This window comes from Amphiura filiformis, chromosome 3, assembly GCF_039555335.1.
Source record: "Amphiura filiformis chromosome 3, Afil_fr2py, whole genome shotgun sequence".
NCBI lineage: Eukaryota > Metazoa > Echinodermata > Ophiuroidea > Amphilepidida > Amphiuridae > Amphiura > Amphiura filiformis.
Genome location: NC_092630.1, coordinates 60,220,586 through 60,241,700, shown reverse-complemented (window position 1 = coordinate 60,241,700; position 21,115 = coordinate 60,220,586). Strand labels below are relative to the sequence as shown.

Sequence of the window (21,115 nt, the reverse complement as noted above, 5' to 3'; positions counted from 1 at the left end):
AGATATTCCCAAAATCTTCCACAGGGGTAGTGTGGATTTTAAATGGAACGGCCCATTATATTTTGCATTTGGTTTGCGTAATTTTGTCCTAAAACTTCAGCAAAGTTAATAGTTTTCTATAATATGTATTGTTATACCTGTCATCAAATATTGCATAATTAGTTAAATTAAAAAGCTTCAATAAATAGCTCATTTCATACACACATATTCCCCCATCCCCATACCCGTTCATACTTGACATATAGCTATATCTTTATGCAAATTCAATGATAATAACATAACAAATCATTATAATTTAAATTACAAATGTAACATGCAATGCAATAATTATGCAAAGAAGACTAATGAAGATGAAAATTGGGCAATTAGAGACAACTCAGCAGATGGTAATGGCATTAATTAGCGCTTACATAAAATGGTAATTGAAGGAAGAATCTTGAATTATCTTATTATGAATAGGATATGCCAAGGATAAGAAGCGATTTCTTGGAACGAAACAATGCTCTGTATATGTTTTACATATATTTATCAGGGCAAAGTGCATAAATCAATATTTTATGATGCATTACCATAATGGAAATTTTCCATAAAAAAGCCACAGATATTAATGTAGCGCAATTGCATATACATAAGATTCATTGTATTTTACATTTAGTTTCAGGGTTCCCGTTGTCCTTGAGAGTCCTTGAAAGTCCTTGAATTTGAAAACACCCTTTCAAGGCCTTGAAAGTCCTGGAAATTTGCACAAGGTCCTTAAAAGTCCTTGAAAATTGGAATTTTACCTTAAGTTTAATTTTGACAAAATTTGGGGAGTGGAGGGAGCTGTCACTTCCGTTAATACGCATAGAGAGCCACATCATGATTTTTGTATTGTAAGTCCTTGAAAATCATGCTTTTGGACCTGGATAAGTCCTTGAAAAGTCCTTGAATTGAAAGGCTTTAAGGTACTGGAACCCTGTAGTTTGCTTAAGTTCATATTTTCCAATATTTGCATGGTAATACCTGCCATCTAAAATCACACAATAAAAGAGGTTATTTTGTTTAAAAATAATGGCACTACAGTAAGAAAAATAACACATTAGTCTAAGAATAGTTTACAATCAAATTGAGAAAGCTAACATAAAAAGCTTAAAACAATAAGTCATCAAATATAGAACATACAGTGTGTGACTAGGAATAGGACATGTAACACACAACAAATGTATAATTTGTAACATTATATGGCTATGTATACAGCAAGAAGTGGATTCACACTAATGGAAATGAGCTCTTCAAATTGACTATTTGTAAAGTAGGAGACCTAAGATAGAACAGATCATTGTACGATAAAACATCAGATTATGATGTTTTCATATGGAGCAACCTAATCTATGAGGGGGTGTGGCTTATCGGGCTATTCTAGTTGATATCTGTACATTCCCTATGGAAGACATCACCTTAATCTTCCACACAGCAGGTGTAGATTTCAAATGGAGTCATTAGGTAACCCCATTTTAAAATTTACACTCCTTTTGTGGGAGATTAAGGTCATGTCTTCCATATGGGGTGTATGGATTTCAACTGGAATAGTACATTGTATGGCAATGCAGTATCTTCTAAAAGTAACAGCTTTCTATGTCAGATCTTTCCAAATAGAGCATGTATCTGATGTCTAATGCCGATTGCAAATAACACATTTTGATTACAAGATTTCAAGCAATACATGTTGATCTCCTAAAACAGGAAATACTGAATATTAACTCTACTGAAGGTAGATTCAAACTTGACTTAAAGTACTATTCAAAAACAGTAGCTTCCTAGTCTTGCTATTTACTGAAGATAACAGGGTTCTGTGCTGAATGTAATTGTAATTTTGGCCCAAAGTAATAACCAAAAGTAGCACATTGTATATAATCTGTATATACGGTACTATATTGTGAAGATGAGCCATGTATCAGGTATTATTAATCCCTTTGATAGCATACATGTTGCTGCTACATGCTGAAAAGTAGTTACAACCCTTGGCTCAAAGTACTCTCCAAAGATAACCACTCTAAGTTGGCTCAAAGTACTCTAAAATATGACCAATCTAATGTAACTGCTGCCTATTGAAGATGGCAAACACCTTATGTAATTGTTGGTCCTATTTAGAATCCAATTTGTATTGTATGCTACTGCTGTATACTGGAAGTAAGGCCCAGAAGCAGACCTGCCAACTGTCCCTCATTTTGGGTTTACCAAAGTGAAAATGAGGGACAGACCTGTTTTCTGAAAATTTCAGCGATGGTAAATTTTAATGAAAGAACAGCAGAAAATGATGAAAATGTCACTTTAAAATATGCTATAACATTCTCTTTAGTCTATTGTGATAAATTCAGACCTGTAAAACCTTCTCTGAATTCTGAAAGTATTGCACAGCTCAAGTCTTTGAATTTGTCGGTACCTGGTTTGTGTACATATACAAGGTTTTGATCTCAATGTCCCTCATTCTGACTTCGGTAGGTTGGCAGGTCTGCAGAAGTACTCCCCCAAATACAGATATCTTGTGCATCTACTGAAGATAACAAGTGTGTGGTATTTTTGATATATTAATAATAACTAGGCGGTTACCCGTATTTGGCGGTTCTCGGCTGTTGCGATTACCTGGCTGATGGTGACTGTACTCACCAAGTTTTATGCCCATAGGACAGTTTTTACTAATTTAACCTCAGATGACCCCTTGTGACCTTGAAATGGCCTTCCAAAATTTGGCTCTAAATGTTGACTGTACCCACCACTTTTCGTGCCCATATGACAGTTTTTAGTAATTTGACCTTGGATGACCCCTGGATGACCTCGGGTGATCTTGGCCCACTAACTGAAACAAACTTGTTCTGTCTGAGGTCCAGATGCACCCATCCACCAAGTTTGAGGAACGTGCTACCCCTGGTCTCCGAGAAATTAGGAGGAAAACAGTTTTTACTAATTTGACCTCAGATGACCCCTGGGTGACCTTGACCCACTAATAAATACAAACTTGTTCTGTCGTAGGTCAAGATGCACCTACCCACCAAGTTTCATGCCCATATGACAGTTTTTACTAATTTGACCCCTAGATGACCTCTGGTGACCTTGACCCACTAACCAATACAAACTTGTTCTGTCCCGGTCAAGACTCACCCACCGTCAAGTTTGAGGAACGTCGACCCCAGTCTCCGAGAAAAACAGTTTTTACTAATTTGACCCTGGATGACCTTGGGTGACCTTGACCCACTAACCAATATAAACTTGTTCTTCCTCATACCAAGCTGCACCCACCCACCAAGTTTGAGGAACGTGCGACCCCCGGTCTCCGAGAAAAGAGGCGAACAGACAGACAAACAAACAAACAAACAGATGTACAGATTCTGGTGAATTATAGTAAGATACTGAATCCTGAAATATCCCTTGTTGATATCCTGAAATAGTACACATAACACATTGATACCTGAAGGTAGTTGAAATTTGAGCCCAAAGTATTATCCAAAAATAGAAAGTTTGTGTTGAAATCTAGTTACTTGATTCTTTTGTCCAACAAATTATTAAATTCTCATTTTGTCATTCGATATTTTACTCGCTAAAAACTATATGCTACAGTTGTTGGAAAATTCCCCTGGAACAAGACCACAGTCCAGTGATCATGGTGATATGAAATTTTAGATGAAGAAATAACCACAAAAGTTATCAACTCTTTTAGTTCTATCTATCTCAAATTCAATGTTAGTTACAAATAATTCTTATTTGATTGTAATGTCACTTACCGTGTATTATTGCGGTCTACTGAAGGTAGCAGGTGTGAGATATTATTGGTATCTTGAAATATTACCTATTAAATGTCACATCACAAGCTTACTATCTACTGAAGATAGCAGACATCACATGTCACTTAACATGTATTATTGCTGTCTACTGAAGATAGCAGGTGTGAGATATTATTGATGTCTTGAAATATTACCTATTAAATGTCACATCACAAGCTTACTATCTACTGAAGATAGCAGACATCACATAATATATCACTCATGTCACTTACCATGTATTATTGCTGTCTACTGAAGATAGCAGGTGTGAGATATTATTTGTATCTTGAAATATTACCTATTAAATGTCACATCACTAGCTTACTATCTACTGAAGATAGCAGACATCACATATTATATCACCCATGTCACTTACCATGTATTATTGCTGTCTACTGAAGATAGCAGGTGTGAGATATTATTGGTATCTTGAAATATTACCTATTAAATGTCACATCACAAGCTTACTATCTACTGAAGATAGCAGACATCACATATTATATCACCCATGTCACTTAACATGTATTATTGCTGTCTACTGAAGATAGCAGGTGTGAGATATTATTTGTATCTTGAAATATTACCTATTAAATGTCACATGCCCTTTTTCGCAAGGCGAAGTCTTCACAGTCACAAACTGATTGGGCTGCATTTAAAAAAACTCGTAACAGGGTATCCAATGGTATAAAATCTGCTTACAGTAACTACCTACATTCTCTCCTCACTGCTGACGACAGTAAAAAACGCTTTTGGTCCTTTGTTCGTGGTCGCAAAAAAGAACCCGATGTTAAATCATTTGTTGTCAACGGCAAGCTGTGCTCTGACCCGGCCGTTATTGCTGCCAATTTTAACCAAACTTTTGCTAGCTATTTTACTGCCCCCACCTCTCCAGCCTTTGATATCACATCTCCTTATTACCTGTGACCCCCTTATGCTCCCTCCAAATAACCATAGACCAAGTTATACACTGCATCAAAAACTTAAAACTGATGGTGCTGTTGGTCCCGATGGTTTGTCAGCGAGGATGCTTAAGCTCTGCATGTACCAGGTTGCTCCAATTCTCACCAAATTATTTAATCTTTCTCTTAGTTCTGGTCACCTTCCTAGCGGCTGGAAACAAGCCAACATTGTCCCTGTTTTTAAAAAGGGGGACCGCTCAAATGTTGCTAATTACAGGCCCATCGCTCTGACTAGTATTGTCTGTAAAATGCTTGAAAGCATCGTGGCTGACAACCTTCGTGTCCATCTAGGTAACAACAATCTCTTATCATTAAATCAACATGGCTTTAAGCCTGGTTTATCATGTTGTACACTATTACTTGATAAAACAAATGAACTCTTGGAATTAATGGACAGTAAATCTACTCAAGTAGACCTCATTTCTCTAGACTACAGCAAAGCATTTGACTGTATATCACATAACATTTTGATTTCTAAACTTGAAAAAACTTATGGTATCAGAGGTCAGCTGCTTGCCTGGATCAGTTCCTTTGTCTTAGGTCGTGTTCAGAGGGTTACTTTTAGAGGGCAGAGTGCCGATTGGGTCTCGGTCCTTTCTGGAATTCCTCAGGGCTCTGTTCTTGGCCCTCTCCTCTTCACCATTTATGCCAATGATCTAGGCCAGCACCTGACCTCTGGTATCGGGCAATTTGCTGATGATACATTTCTTTATCGTGCAATTTACAATGCTAATGATGTAAGGGATTTACAAATGGATCTTGACAAGCTTTCTGTTTGGTCGTCTCGTAATTCACTTCAATTGAATCCTACCAAATGTAAATTTATATCTATCACTCGTAAACGTACTATATATCCATCAGTGTACAGTATTAACAACATCAATCTTGATCAGGTAAATAATCTTCCCCTCTTGGGTGTCATCATCTCAGATAAGCTTAATTGGGATGCTCATGTTAAGGATGTTATAGCAAGAAGCAACAGACTTCTTGGTTTTATTCGCCATGTGGCCGGGGAATCTCCCCCAGAGGTTCTCCTCCAATTATATCGGACCATGGTCTTGCCCATCCTCGATTATTGCTCCCCTGTCTGGATGCCCCACACAAAGCGTCTCAAAATGCTCTTGAAGCAGCGTTCAAAGGACAGCCACCAGGGCTATTCTCCATCAGAAGCGTCGCGAGGAGGAGTACAATGTTAGTTTGGAGCGTCTTGACCTCAGTTACTTGTCCCAAAGACGTGAATACATGTCCATTTCACTTGTTTCCAAATGCCTCCTCAATGTTGACTGCTGCAATGCTATGCCTGCTTTAAATAAAATCCGTCCAAATAGTAGGCATCCCGATCACCTTATTTTTCACCATCTCAAAGCCAAAACTGATGCTTTTCTTTATCATTCCATCCAACGCTTCCCCAAAAATGGTCTGACCTCCCCGTCCACATCACTGATATTTATTTGTGCAATAGCTTTAACTGCTTCAAATCCCACTTGAGAGACTACTTTCAGTCCATTCAAGAAATTTAATCCTTGGTGCCATCTATGTTTTGTTGTGGTGGTAGGGTGGAGGGGGGCATTATCTCATTATGTTGTGGTGTGTTTTATCCTGCTTGGCTAAGTGCAATATATTGTGTCTCTTGGGGCTTCATGCTTTTAACATAGTGCTGTTTAAAAAAAAATGTTTGTACTTTTAATGTGTTAATAATCTTTAATAATTTTTATGTGTATTTATAGTGCAATACTTTGTTTATTTTCATGACCAGCTTGCAAGGGTGGGGTCCACTCATCTTTTAGATGTCAGTGCTTTATTTGCCACTTTTGTTGGGCCCTGGCAGCCCTTGCTCGCTGGTCTAATTTTACTGTATATTTTTGTTGAAATGCCTAATGAATAATAATAATAATAATAATAATAATAATAATAATAAGCTTACTATCTACTGAAGATAGCAGACATCACATATTATATCACTCATGTCACTTACCATGTATTATTGCTGTCTACTGAAGATAGCAGGTGTGAGATATTATTTGTATCTGGAAATATTACCTATTAAATGTCACATCACTAGCTTACTATCTACTGAAGATAGCAGACATCACATATTATATCACTCATGTCACTTACCATGTATTATTGCTGTCTACTGAAGGTAACAGGTGTGAGATATTATTTGTATCTTGAAATGTTACCTATTAAATGTCACATCACAAGCTTACTATCTACTGAAGATAGCAGACATCACATATTATATCACTCATGTCACTTACCATGTATTATTGCTGTCTACTGAAGGTAGCAGGTGTGAGATATTATTTGTATCTTGAAATATTACCTATTAAATGTCACATCACAAGCTTACTATCTACTGAAGATAGCAGACATCACATATTATATCACTCATGTCACTTACCATGTATTATTGCTGTCTACTGAAGGTAGCAGGTGTGAGATATTATTTGTATCTTGAAATGTTACCTATTAAATGTCACATCACTAGTTTACTATCTACGGAAGATAGCAGACATCACATATTATATCACTCATGTCACTTACTGTGTATTATTGCTGTCTACTGAAGGTAACAGGTGTGAGATATTATTTGTATCTTGAAATGTTACCTATTAAATGTCACATCACAAGCTTACTATCTACTGAAGATAGTAGACATCACATATTATATCACTCATGTCACTTACCATGTATTATTGCTGTCTACTGAAGGTAACAGGTGTGAGATATTATTTGTATCTTGAAATGTTACCTATTAAATGTCACATCACTAGTTTACTATCTACTGAAGATAGCAGACATCACATAATATATCACCCATGTTGCTTACCATGTATTATTGCTGTCTACTGAAGATAGCAGGTGTGAGATATTATTTGTATCTTGAAATGTTACCTATTAAATGTCACATCACTAGCTTACTATCTACTGAAGATAGCAGACATCACATATTATATCACCCATGTCACTTACCATGTATTATTGCTGTCTACTGAAGGTAGCAGGTGTGAGATATTATTTGTATCTTGAAATGTTACCTATTAAATGTCACATCACTAGCTTACTATCTACTGAAGATAGCAGACATCACATAATATATCACCCATGTTGCTTACCATGTATTATTGCTGTCTACTGAAGATAGCAGGTGTGAGATATTATTTGTATCTTGAAATGTTACCTATTAAATGTCACATCACTAGCTTACTATCTACTGAAGATAGCAGACATCACATAATATATCACCCATGTTGCTTACCATGTATTATTGCTGTCTACTGAAGATAGCAGGTGTGAGATATTATTTGTATCTTGAAATGTTACCTATTAAATGTCACATCACTAGTTTACTATCTACTGAAGATAGCAGACATCACATATTATATCACCCATGTCACTTACCGTGTATTATTGCTGTCTACTGAAGATAGCAGGTGTGAGATATTATTTGTATCTTGAAATATTTACCTATTAAATGTTATATCATATTATATCACTCATGTCACTTACCGTGTATTATTGCTGTCTACTTAAGGTAGCAGGTGTGAGATATTATTTGTATCTTGAAATGTTACCTATTAAATGTCACATCACTAGTTTACTATCTACTGAAGATAGCAGACATCACATATTATATCACTCATGTCACTTACCGTGTATTATTGCTGTCTACTTAAGGTAGCAGGTGTGAGATATTATTTGTATCTTGAAATATTACCTACTAGCAGGAGACCCGCGCTTCGCGCGGGTCCCCGCTAGTTGAGTAAACGGGAGCGGTTAGTACACGGGAGTGGTTAGTAAACATGATAAACGGTGATGATGATAGTCATGGTGTCTTGGTGTAGATTATTCATCCAGTATAGTAATGACCATGTTAGCTTGATAATCATATGTTAGCTCCTGTCATATTAAAGAAGCTAAATAACTTTAAGTGAATATCCAGACCTGTGATAATGTTGTTACTCACTCAATCCCTCAGATTTCTTTGAAACAGCTCGTGACAAAATGGTTGATATTAATTTTATCCCAACAAACATAAAACATTAATGTGAAAGAGGTTGCCAGAAAAGCGTTTCAATTTCGGGTTATAATGGTATAAGCAACATGTTTAAAAGTTGCAGCAAAACATTTTAAGCGAGCCCGTGTTAATAGCTAGGCCTACATTATAGCCAGGATTTATTTTGGGGTCGCAGAATTTCCAAAATGTGGACTTTCAAGTTCCACTAAAGTGGGCTCACCCACTCCCCTATCATTTAATCTTTTCGGCTATACTGAACAGTTGAACGACTCTGTTGGCTATATATTTTAACATTCCATCTGAAAAGTTAATTATTTTGCAAATCTGTCACCCAATAACCCCCCCCCTTTTCATCAGCTTACACCCAATGATCCCCCCGAAATGGCTTCAAGACCTTTGCTTTGACCCAGTTTCCAATTCTGAGGGGACACAGCCGGCTGCACGGCACCCGACACAATGGTGCTTCGTGGTCATTCAAAAGGTGGTGGCAAAAACTTCCAGTGTGCCCCCCTTCCCAAATTCCTGGATCCGCCACTGTCTCAGAGAATCAGTCAGTCACTTACACACCCACCCCAACATACATAGGCATACGCGGTAAGCCAACATTAAATGCGTCCATACCATGCGCCGCATAGCGCGCGTGAAACCATGGTGCCGATATGCAGCGCAGGTGCGTGACTCGCCACTTACCGCGCGTGTTGGACACCGCTTGCATTTTGACGCGTTTGCTGTCATGACCTGACCCATAAGGTTATTGACCTCAACGGCCTAGCAACCGAACGGTTTTTTTGTTATTTCCATAGTGACTGAATAGTTTTGCAAAAATGAACGTCAGATGGTTTAATGGCAATATGTACCCGATCAATGTACGAATAAATCAAAGCTGAAAGTGAAAGCATCTCGGAGACTGCTTCTGGACAAGATTTAGCGACTTCCTTTTATTTATATAGATTAAATGTCACATCACTAGCTTACTATCTACTGAAGATAGCAGACATCACATATTATATCACCCATGTCACTTACCATGTATTATTGCTGTCTACTGAAGATAGCAGGTGTGAGATATTATTTGTATCTTGAAATGTTACCTATGGGTCATTCCATATGAAATCAAGGAGGCGCCCCACCTGACCCCCTCAGATTTGCTTTATATTTTAGTCATATATTGTACCTGTAAAAATATTAAAAACCTGCAAATTTGAGGTCTGTAGCTCTTACGGATTTTCTGTGGCAGCCATTTAAAGTTTGAGTAGGGGGGTCTAAATTTGGACCCAAAAGTTGCCCTTTAAATAAATAAATGTGTCACAGGGTCATTAAATATGCAACAAAAAATGTAATGTTCTGTATACTGGCAAGTTTAGCCCCCCTAAATTCACATTTTTTGTCGGATTAATTGTTTTTTGTTGTCACTGATGCGATATATAGGACAAATACAATGCATATCCAAAACATTGAGGTGAACATTTATTTACATTTCCAACAGCGCCCTCGCGAAGATGAAAATTAATGCAAATTCACCAATTTCAGGGGGCCCAAAGTCGATGTGGTCAACTTTCAAAATTTATAAAACATCACTTTTATAAGACTACTAGTCTTAAATTACAACTTTGTTCAATCCCAGTAATTTTATAGGTTGACTTCATATAAAACGACAAGCCCAAAGTTGACCATTTTCTTATGATTGCATGTACTGCAAATGTGCGAATTCGGAAGGTTTAAAAGTCAAAATGGCCACAATATTGAAAATAAATGACTAGATGCGTAGTTATTGGCCCTATTTACTTTTATTTTCATTTTATTTTCAATATTGGGGCCAATTTGACTTTTAAGCCTTCCAAATTCGGCACAGTTGCAGTACATGCAATCATAAGAAAATGGTCAACTTTGGGCTTGTCGTTTTATATGAAGTCAACCTATACAATTACTGGGACTTAGCAAAGTTGTAATTTAAGACTAGTAGTTATATAAAAGTGATGTTTTATAAATTTTGAAGGTGGACCACATCCCCCTGAAAATGTTGAATTTGCAATAAATTTCATCTTCGTGAGGGCCCTGTTCCAAATGTAAATGAGTTGTGACCTAAATTTTTTGGATATGCATTGTATTTATCCTATATATAGCATCAGTGATAACAAAAAATAATAAATCTGACAAAAAATGTGAATTTAGGGGGGCTAAACATGCCAGTTTACAAAACATTACATTTTTTCTTGCATATTTAATGACCAATTACAGAATTTTTTTATTTTTTATTTTTTGACAAATTGGGTATGCAGTTAGTGTGTATACAAAGTTTCAGACCTCTCTCTCATTTTATAAAGAAGGCACAGACTCCCAAAGATGAAATTTATGTAAAGGGCAACTTTTGGGTCCAAATTTAGACCCCCCTACTCAAACTTCAAATGGCTGCCACAGAAAATCCATAAGAGCTACAGACCTCAAATTTGCAGGTTTTTAATATTTTTACAGGTACAACATATGACTAAAATATAAAGCAAATATGAGGGGGTCAGGTGGGGCGCCTCCTTGATTTCATATGGAATGAGCCCTATTAAATGTCACATCACAAGCTTACTATCTACTGAAGATAGCAGACATCACATATTATATCACCCATGTCACTTACTTTGTATTATTGCTGTCTACTGAAGATAGCAGGTGTGAGATATTATTTGTATCTGGAAATGTTACCTATTAAATGTCACATCACTAGCTTACTATCTACTGAAGATAGCAGACATCACATATTATATCACTCATGTCACTTACCATGTATTATTGCTGTCTACTGAAGATAGCAGGTGTGAGATATTATTTGTATCTTGAAATATTACCTATTAAATGTCACATCACTAGCTTACTATCTACTGAAGATAGCAGATATCACATATTATATCACCCATGTCACTTATGTATTATTGCTGTCTACTGAAGATAGCAGGTGTGAGATATTATTTGTATCTTGAAATGTTACCTATTAAATGTCACATCACAAGCTTACTATCTACTGAAGATAGCAGACATCACATATTATATCACCCATATCACTTACCATGTATTATTGCTGTCTACTGAAGATAGCAGGTGTGAGATATTATTTGTATCTTGAAATATTACCTATTAAATGTCACATCACTAGCTTACTATCTACTGAAGATAGCAGATATCACATATTATATCACCCATGTCACTTATGTATTATTGCTGTCTACTGAAGATAGCAGGTGTGAGATATTATTTGTATCTTGAAATGTTACCTATTAAATGTCACATCACAAGCTTACTATCTACTGAAGATAGCAGACATCACATATTATATCACCCATGTCACTTACCATGTATTATTGCTGTCTACTGAAGATAGCAGGTGTGAGATATTATTTGTATCTTGAAATGTTACCTATTAAATGTCACATCACATGCTTACTATCTACTGAAGATAGCAGACATCACATAATATATCACTGATACAGAAATTCTAGACAATTCATTGGTTGATTGCCCTTTATTATATCAGTATGAGGTGTGATGTGTTAACCATGACAGTGCTGCACTATAGGCTGTACAATTAATTAGACTCGCCCGAACTAGTAACGAGGTTGACCCCAAAATTTGAAGTGTGTCACAGCAAAACATGGAGTAATGTTGATGAAAAAATATATTCCTACCTTAAATAGTATTTTTAACTAAGTAAGAGAATTTATGTATGAGTGATATAAAACAAATACATTGTATTAAATGTCTTGAATTTGTGTAATGGTCAAAATATATTCACTCCGTAAAAGGTTTATTGTTCCAATCCACTGGCTCCTGGGATGGAACAATCCATCTTTACCTTGTGATCATCACACTCATAGACAGTTAATATTTGAACACTATCTACTGAAGATAGCAGACACCACTTTTTATCTAATGAAGATAGCAGACATCACTATCTACCAAAGATAACATACAAAACAAGTACTTACTATCTACTGAAGATAGCGGGTATAACTTAATATTCACTTAACATAGCAGACATCACTTACCTACAATCTACTGAAGACAGCAGGTATCACTTAAATAGGAGACATAAGTTGCTATCTACTGAAGATAGCATACATCACTTACATACTCTCTACTGAAGATAATAGGCATCAGTTACTAACTATCTAGTGAAGATAGCAGTCCTCACTTGATGTCTACTGAAGATAGTATTAAATGTCTTGAATTTGTGTAATGGTCAAAATATATTCACTCCGTAAAAGGTTTATTGTACTGCACTGTGTAACTATTTGATTCCATTGCATGTGTTAATTATTCTTTAATGCCAGTTAGTTTTTGGAATCATTTGCTCTGTTTTGATTAATTTATATTTATGATATATTTATGTTATATTTGCCTTGATCTTCATGAGATAATGTAGTTATGATCAGTGCTGTGGTGATTTTTCAGGGTTGCTTTTTATTTGATTTCCTTGCATTAGGCCTCTTGGTTTTATTGCTCTCCTTTCATATTTAACTGCAACCCTGATTTCCCTCTGCACTGTGTAACTATTTGATTCCATTGCATGTGTTAATTATTTTTAATGCCAGTTAGTTTTTGGAATCATATGCTCTGTTTTGATTAATTTATATTTATGATATATTTATGTTATATTTGCCTTGATCTTCATGAGATGATGTAGTTATGATCAGTGCTGTGGTGATTTTTCAGGGTTGCTTTTTATTTGATTTCCCTTGCATTAGGCCTCTTGGTTTTATTGCTCTCCTTTCATATTTAACTGCAACCCTGATTTCCCTCTGCAATGTGTAACTATTTGATACCAATGTGTTACTTATATAATCATGATAATATGCCAGTCTTTTTTCTAATTATATGCTCTATCTTGATTAATTCATATTCATGATGTTTATGATACATTTTCTTTAATCTTCATAACGTGTAGTTGTGATTAGTGCTGCATAGTGATTTATCAAGGTGAATTATCAAGGTTGCTCCTTATTTTTGATTTCTCATATACTAGGTCTTATTCAATTTTTATATTTTGTTGTTATATTGTTAATTGTTTCCACTACCTGATTATTCAATTCTCAAACATCTAGTTATACTTGGTCTCTTTTCTCAAATTTTGCATAATTTCAAAATTCCAGGTAATTATGCTCCACAAGCAGTGCTTGTTTATTCTTGCTTTAAATAGTAAGTTTGTAAAATCAATCTCAGTTGTAAGTTAAGTTGTAAGTCTAATTTTTGTAGTTTATTTAAGATCATTGAGCAATCGCCGTTACATCGTGTATTTGATACACATTGGTGTGCTCAATTGTAATTTATTTAACTTTGTATAACCTTGTTATACAAAGTTATACTTGTGTTTATCTGTTTTGTGTTTTATGTTCAATTTGTCTAACGGACCCAGATTTGACCCATTTAAATTCAATAGTACCCTCAACCCTCATACCACGACCGCTGATGATGACTGTAATATCGACTCTATTCAAAGCCCCAATTGTAACTACTACCTTTGTGACGATCTAAATGACAAACTAAAAAACGCAAGCAACACTTATCCTGAGCTTTCCTTATTTCATCATAATATCCGTAGCTTGAATAAACACTCTAACGACATCACCAATTATCTTTCCGCTATCAATCACAAATTCCACATTTATGGATTTTCTGAATCCTGGTTCAGGTGTGAAGATGATTCTAATTTAGTTGATGTCGGTGAAGGATATAGTGTTGTAAACTCTATTCGTCATGGCCGTAACGGGGGCGGGGCATCCCTTTTTATTTATCCCGATATTGACTATACAATTAGACCTGACCTCAACATCGACTGCCCAGATTGCTACTCTGTTTTCATTGAGATAAACAACTCCAAAAACCCCTCTCTTGAAAGAAACACAATCGTTGGCATTATCTATCGTCCTGACATTATCAGTCATCCTGGACTCTTTTTATACTGAGCTTTCACATGTTCTTGATAAAGTCAATAATGAAAGCAAGCCCTGTTACATCATGGGAGATTACAATATCGACTTGCTTAAATTTGAAACCAAATCTTATGTCAGCGATTTCATTAATCTGATTTTCTCACATGGCTTTTTCCCAACCATTGATAGGCCTACCCGTGTTACGAAACTTCTGCAACGATCATCGATATCATCATCACTAATAGTCCTTCGGGTCGCATTGATTCTGGCGTGCTAGTTACCGACATCTCAGACCATTTTCCAATCTTTTCATTAAAAAATCGCAATATTAATTCTAGTAACGCAACACGCCCAGCCCAGATTTCCAAACAAGGCAAACGCGTCAATTAAAACCCAATAACATCAAGGGATTCCTCCGCGGTCTGTCGCTTACAAAATGGGATTGTGTCTACAAGGATGACAATCCGAAACCGCCTTTAATGAATTCCACGACAGGTTATCTCAATTATATAACATCCACTGCCCTATCAAATCAATAAAGCAATCTAAACGTAAAACACCTAAGAAACCCTGGATAACCATAGGACTAATTAATTCAATAATCACTAAAGATAAACTTTTCAGGAAATACCGATCAAATCCCAGCCACGACAATAAACTTAAATATACTAAATACCGTAACACACTAAATCATCTCCTTAGAGTCGCAAAGAAAAATCATATCACTGCTGAGCTCGACGCCCACAAAAACAACATGAAGAAGACGTGGCAAACCCTTAATCACATTCTTGGCAGGAATAAATCCTCTAAGCCACCTTCTCATTTCATTGATAGTGATGGTTCAGAAATCAAAGACCCTGTACAAATTGCGAATAAACTCAATGACTTCTTCACCAACATTGGTCCGTCACTTGCTGCGTAAAAAATACCTCCGCCCAACAACACCAAATTCAGCAATCCAAATTCACTTAATCATAGTATCTTCCTATCTCCCACCACGGAAGAGGAAGTGCTAGATATTTCTTCATCTCTCAAATCAAGCAACAGTTGTGGGCGTCGACGGTATAAGTTCAAGCCTCCTCAAACAAATCATGCCTAAAATTGTCGGTCCTATTGTTCATATTTTCAATAACTCCATGTCCACTGGCATTGTTCCATCAATTTTAAAACTGCCAAAGTAATCCCTATTTTTAAATCCGCGACAAATATTTATTTAATAACTATAGGCCAATCTCCATTCTACCTGCGTTGTCAAAAATTCTTGAGAAATTGATTTACAAAAGGATCATTAACTTTGTCGAGAAACATGACATTCTTACCAGTGACCAATTTGGTTTTAGACCAAAACTTTCAACTTATATGGCCATTAATAAATTATACGATAAAATTGTCACATCCCTCGACAAAAAGCTTTGCACGGTAGGAATTTTCTTAGACTTAAGTAAAGCATTCGACACGTTAAATCACCAAATTCTCATTAACAAGCTTGATAATTATGGTATTAGGGGCATTGCCAATCTTTGGATTCAAAATTACCTCAATGATAGGAAGCAGTTTGTCGTTTTTTAATCAACATCGCTCTTCCACCTTACCAATTGAGTGCGGGGTTCCCCAAGGTTCGATCTTAGGCCCCCTACTCTTTTTATTGTATATAAATGACCTCCCTAAATGCGCCCCTAATCTCCTTTTTATCATGTTTGCAGATGATACTAATATAATTTATTCGGATAAAGACCAAAAATCACTGGAGTCAAAGTTGAACAAAGAACTTAATGTTATATCTGACTGGTTTAAACTAAACAAACTTTCTCTAAATATCAAAAAAACCAATTTCATGTTATTTAAAAATAAACATACCCCCTTTCCCCGTCAACTATTAAAATTTGCATTGACGATAAGCTAATTGAACAAGTTAATGTAACTAAATTTCTTGGCATTCTAATAGACGCACGACCTGTCGTGGAAATCACACACATCCCATGTTACAAAAATTGTCTCGAAATACAATGGTATCATTAGGAAGGTTAGACCATTTCTCCCTCTGATTCATTGATCACTCTTTATAATACCCTTGTTTTCCCCTATCTTAATTACTGTGCCATGATCTGGGCTGACAAAAACAATTCCCATCTCCATACACTTTTCTTAATGCAGAAGAAAATTATCAGAACATGTACCTATTCCCTTTGGCTCGCCCACACCGACCCCTTATTCAAGTCTATCCGGACGCTAAAAATCCATGACCTTTACATTTTCCAAACTGCCCAATTTATGTTCAACTACCTTCATGACCTACTACCATCTCATACTACTGACACAGACTATTTTATAACCAACAAAGACATCCACACCCATGACACCCGTTTCTCGAATGACCTTCACGTAACCCTTACCAATACCAGGCTGGCTGAAAATATCCTTTGGATCCAGGGTGCCCTGCTCTGGAACTCCCTTGATCAATCATTGAAACAGTCTCCAACATTGGCTATTTTCAAACATAGACTTAAAGATTATTTAATCGATTCTTATACCACAACTGATTAAACTTCCGTTTTAGGGTATTTTCAAACTGCCCGTCTTACTTGGGTCTGTCCTGTCCTGTCCTGTCTTGTCTTGTACTGTTCAGCCTGTCCATGCCCCATTAATTTATTTGGCACAATGTTTGATTCCGATCTTGTCCTAATTATCTTTCAAGTGAGGGAATCATACGCTTCTCGTTCATTCAGCCTTGTGTCAAAATATGTTATTTATTATATTTTTTTTATTGTTGTACTTTCAAGTATTATTATCTGATTTATTGATTCCGTTCAATTAATTTTCATTTATTCTTATTTCGCCACATGATACATTCGTTGTACATATTAATGTTGTAGCGTAAGTTAAATTTCCATCTTGTTCAGATTGGGTGCCACAAGTTTCACGCTCTGCGTTTTATGCATCCACATCTCTTCACTTTTCATGTTCTTACTGCGTTTCTATAAGTTATATCATTATGTTTTCCTTATCTTTAATTTCCATTTGTATAATTTTATTGTGAATTGAGATGAAAACAAATAAACTTGAACTTGAACTTGAACTTGAAACTTGAACTTATAGTAGACATCAGTTACATCTGTTTAAAATAGCAAACGTCACTTTCTATTTATTAAAGATGGCAGGCATAAGATATTTTTGATCTCTTGAAGCTACACAAAATTATTATTGACTGTAACTGCTACCTGCTGCATGTAGTTGCCATTTGGTATGATCATGACCTGAAGTCCAATCCAAATATAGCACTTATCTGGTGTCAATATTATCTGCTGCAAAAACAAGCATCATATATTAACAACTATTGCTACATGCTGAACATTATTTGGCCTAGAATTTTATTCAAACTTAGTGCAACTAACATTGGAATAATTATAATAAATAATATTATTGGTTTTCAGAAATAGCATAATAATTATTGAATATTATTACTTTCAAGAAGGTAGTGTGGTATCATGATGCAATATCTGTTCCAATTTTTCATGGTTTTTTTTAAAGATACATGTTTTTAAGTGTGATTTGTTTCACTCCAGCAACTTTTTGCAAATATTCTAGAGTTTGGGAAATTCAATGAGAAACTATTTTTTCTTATGTAAGATATTTTTTGTCATGAAACCTGAGGTTATATCCCTTAACACTCAGTATCCTTACTTTTCCATCACTCATGCATTTCAATTCTTAATACTTCAGTTGCAGACAGCCCATGACTGAATGTCTGACTACAAACCACATAAAAACATATGCTACCAAAATAGACAATCTGAGTATTAATTTCAAAATTGCGATGGTGTAAGATAAACAATGGGATTTTTGCTGTCATTTTATATTAATGGCATGAAATGTGCTGAGATATATAATACTACTGATGGTATTAATGGTCTTGGTATGAAGTACCACATATTTTGTATGAATAATAATGAAGATAATAAATCATTGAAAATATGTACTAAAGATAGCAGGCATCAGATATTATTGATTCCCTCTGGTGAGCATATTGTATGTTGCTGCTACACTCTTAAAGCGGTTACACCTTTGGCACAAATGTGCTCCTCAAAATTTCAAATATATTACGTATCTACCGAAGATAGCAAACTTGAGATATTTTTGATATCCTCAAATAATACACATCGGGCAATTCCATTTAAAATCCACATTCCCCCCCTGTGGAAAATTTTGGAAATATCTTCTGCAGGGGGAGTATGAATTTCAAATGGAATGAACACATTAGGTATCTCTTTTTGAATTTATATACTCTCTGAGAAAGATCCAACCTGAATCTTCTACTGAGAGAGGGTTATTTGCAAATGGAGCTATCAATGTGTTCTTCCACAGGGGGAGTATGGATTTCAAATGGAATGTCCCATTGATATCTTCCAAAGTAAAAGTAGTTTCCAAAATTAAAATGTATGGGATTTGAATCATTTGTCACAAAAAATAAATTGTCATTTTGGCATTTGATATTTCTACAAATGGTATTTATGGTCTTGGCATAAAGAACAGTGTACTATAATGAAGATAATAAATCAGTGAAAACAGCAGCTAAAATATCTAAAACTTTATAACGATATGCTTTATGGGTTCATTCACATGAAGTAGCTATAAATATAATCCTTTTCACATCTGGCATCTCCATTGATCTCTTTTGCTGTATTTATTTTACATCTATAATACCAGTCATTGTAAGGTCACTATCATTCACTACACTGACTCGGAACTATGTGTTTAGTTATGAGGCAATATCAGTGTGTGATATGTTCCACAAGATTTACGGTAATCCAATGTTTTTACAACACAAAATTTTTGTGAATTGAAAAGAATCATCATTTTGGGAGCATACATTCTGTGAAATTGATCATGTCCTTATTCCTTAAAATCCTAGTAGGAAAAAGAAACATATGTGAACATAAAAATGTTAAGAATCTATGTCACTCGCAAAATTAGCAAAATTTCATGCAAACAAACATATAAAGTATTTTCTGTTCATCATTAATTATACTAAATGGTTCTAAAACGATCAAGAAGAATTTAGCTAGTCTAGACTTGTGTCCATTTCATGTATCAAAAGGTTTTATTCTCTTTGTTGACTGGATCAAGCATTGATCACATAATAATTTGTTGTTATTGCATACGGTATATCGAATTCTAGTACTTGATGTTTACATGTAACATGTTTAAGTTAATCAAGTGATTTTCTACATGTTATTCATACTTTCAGTATCGTCTCCAGGAGAGTAAATCCATGTTATTGATATGGATACAGTCCTTAATGTCAAGTTAAACAGCCCAGAGGTTCTTTTTAGATACAAAATATTGAGTAGTTTCAGTAGCATTGTGGCAGTTTGTAAAAGGCAAGGTATTTACTTGATAGACGATACAGCTGGTACTACCATTGTGTCTTTTGACCCAAATCTGTCTGTAACAACACTTAGGCAGTTGTAGAAGATTATTGCTTGCTTAATCGGATGAAGATAGACATGGTTTACTATCTACTGAAGATAGCAGACATCACTTACAATCTACTGAAGATAGACATCGCTTACAATCTACTGAAGATAGACATTGCTATCTACTGAAGACAGCAGACATAGCTTACTATCTACTGAAGATAGCAGACATCACTATCTACTGAAGATAGCAGACATCATTTACTATCTACTGAAATTGTTTTATTTTCTTAAATCGTAGCAGACATCACTAACTATCTACTGAAGATAGCAGAAATCACTAACTATCTACTGAAGATAGCAGACATCACTTACTATCTACTGAAGATAGCAGAAATCACTTACTATCTACTTAAGATATCAGACATCACTTACTATCTACTGAAGATAGCAGACATCACTAACTATCTACTGAAGATAGCAGATATCACTATCTACTGAAGATAGCAGACATCACTTACTATCTACTGAAGATAGCAGAAATCACTTACTATCTACTTAAGATATCAGACATCACTTACTATCTACTGAAGATAGCAGACATCACTAACTATCTACTGAAGATAGCAGACATCACTTACTATCTACTGAAGATAGCAGACATCACTTACTATCTACTGAAGATAGCAGACATAGCTTACTATCTACTGAAGATAGCAGACATCACTTACTATCTACTGAAGATAGCAGACATCACTTACTATCTACTGAAGATAGCAGACATCACTTACTATCTACCGCAGATAGCAGACATCACTAACTATCTACTTAAGATAGCAGTCATCACTTATTATATCACTTATACATAAATTCTAGACAGTTCATTGGTTGATTACCATTTGCCATTTTTACCATCACCCTCTCCGTGTGATAGTTTTTACCATCATAGTGCTGTGCTGTAGTGCGCCTGCGCCAGGCCGTGCGCTGTCTCTCAGACTCGCTAATTTAG

The 21,115-nt window shown here is 35.6% G+C and overlaps 1 protein-coding gene across 2 annotated transcripts in view; it reads left to right on the top strand.

Annotated features, from left to right (window-relative positions):
* LOC140148866 (uncharacterized) overlaps positions 1-21,115 on the top strand; it is a 180,775-nt gene that overhangs the window by 108,332 nt on the left and 51,328 nt on the right. The window lies entirely within an intron of this gene.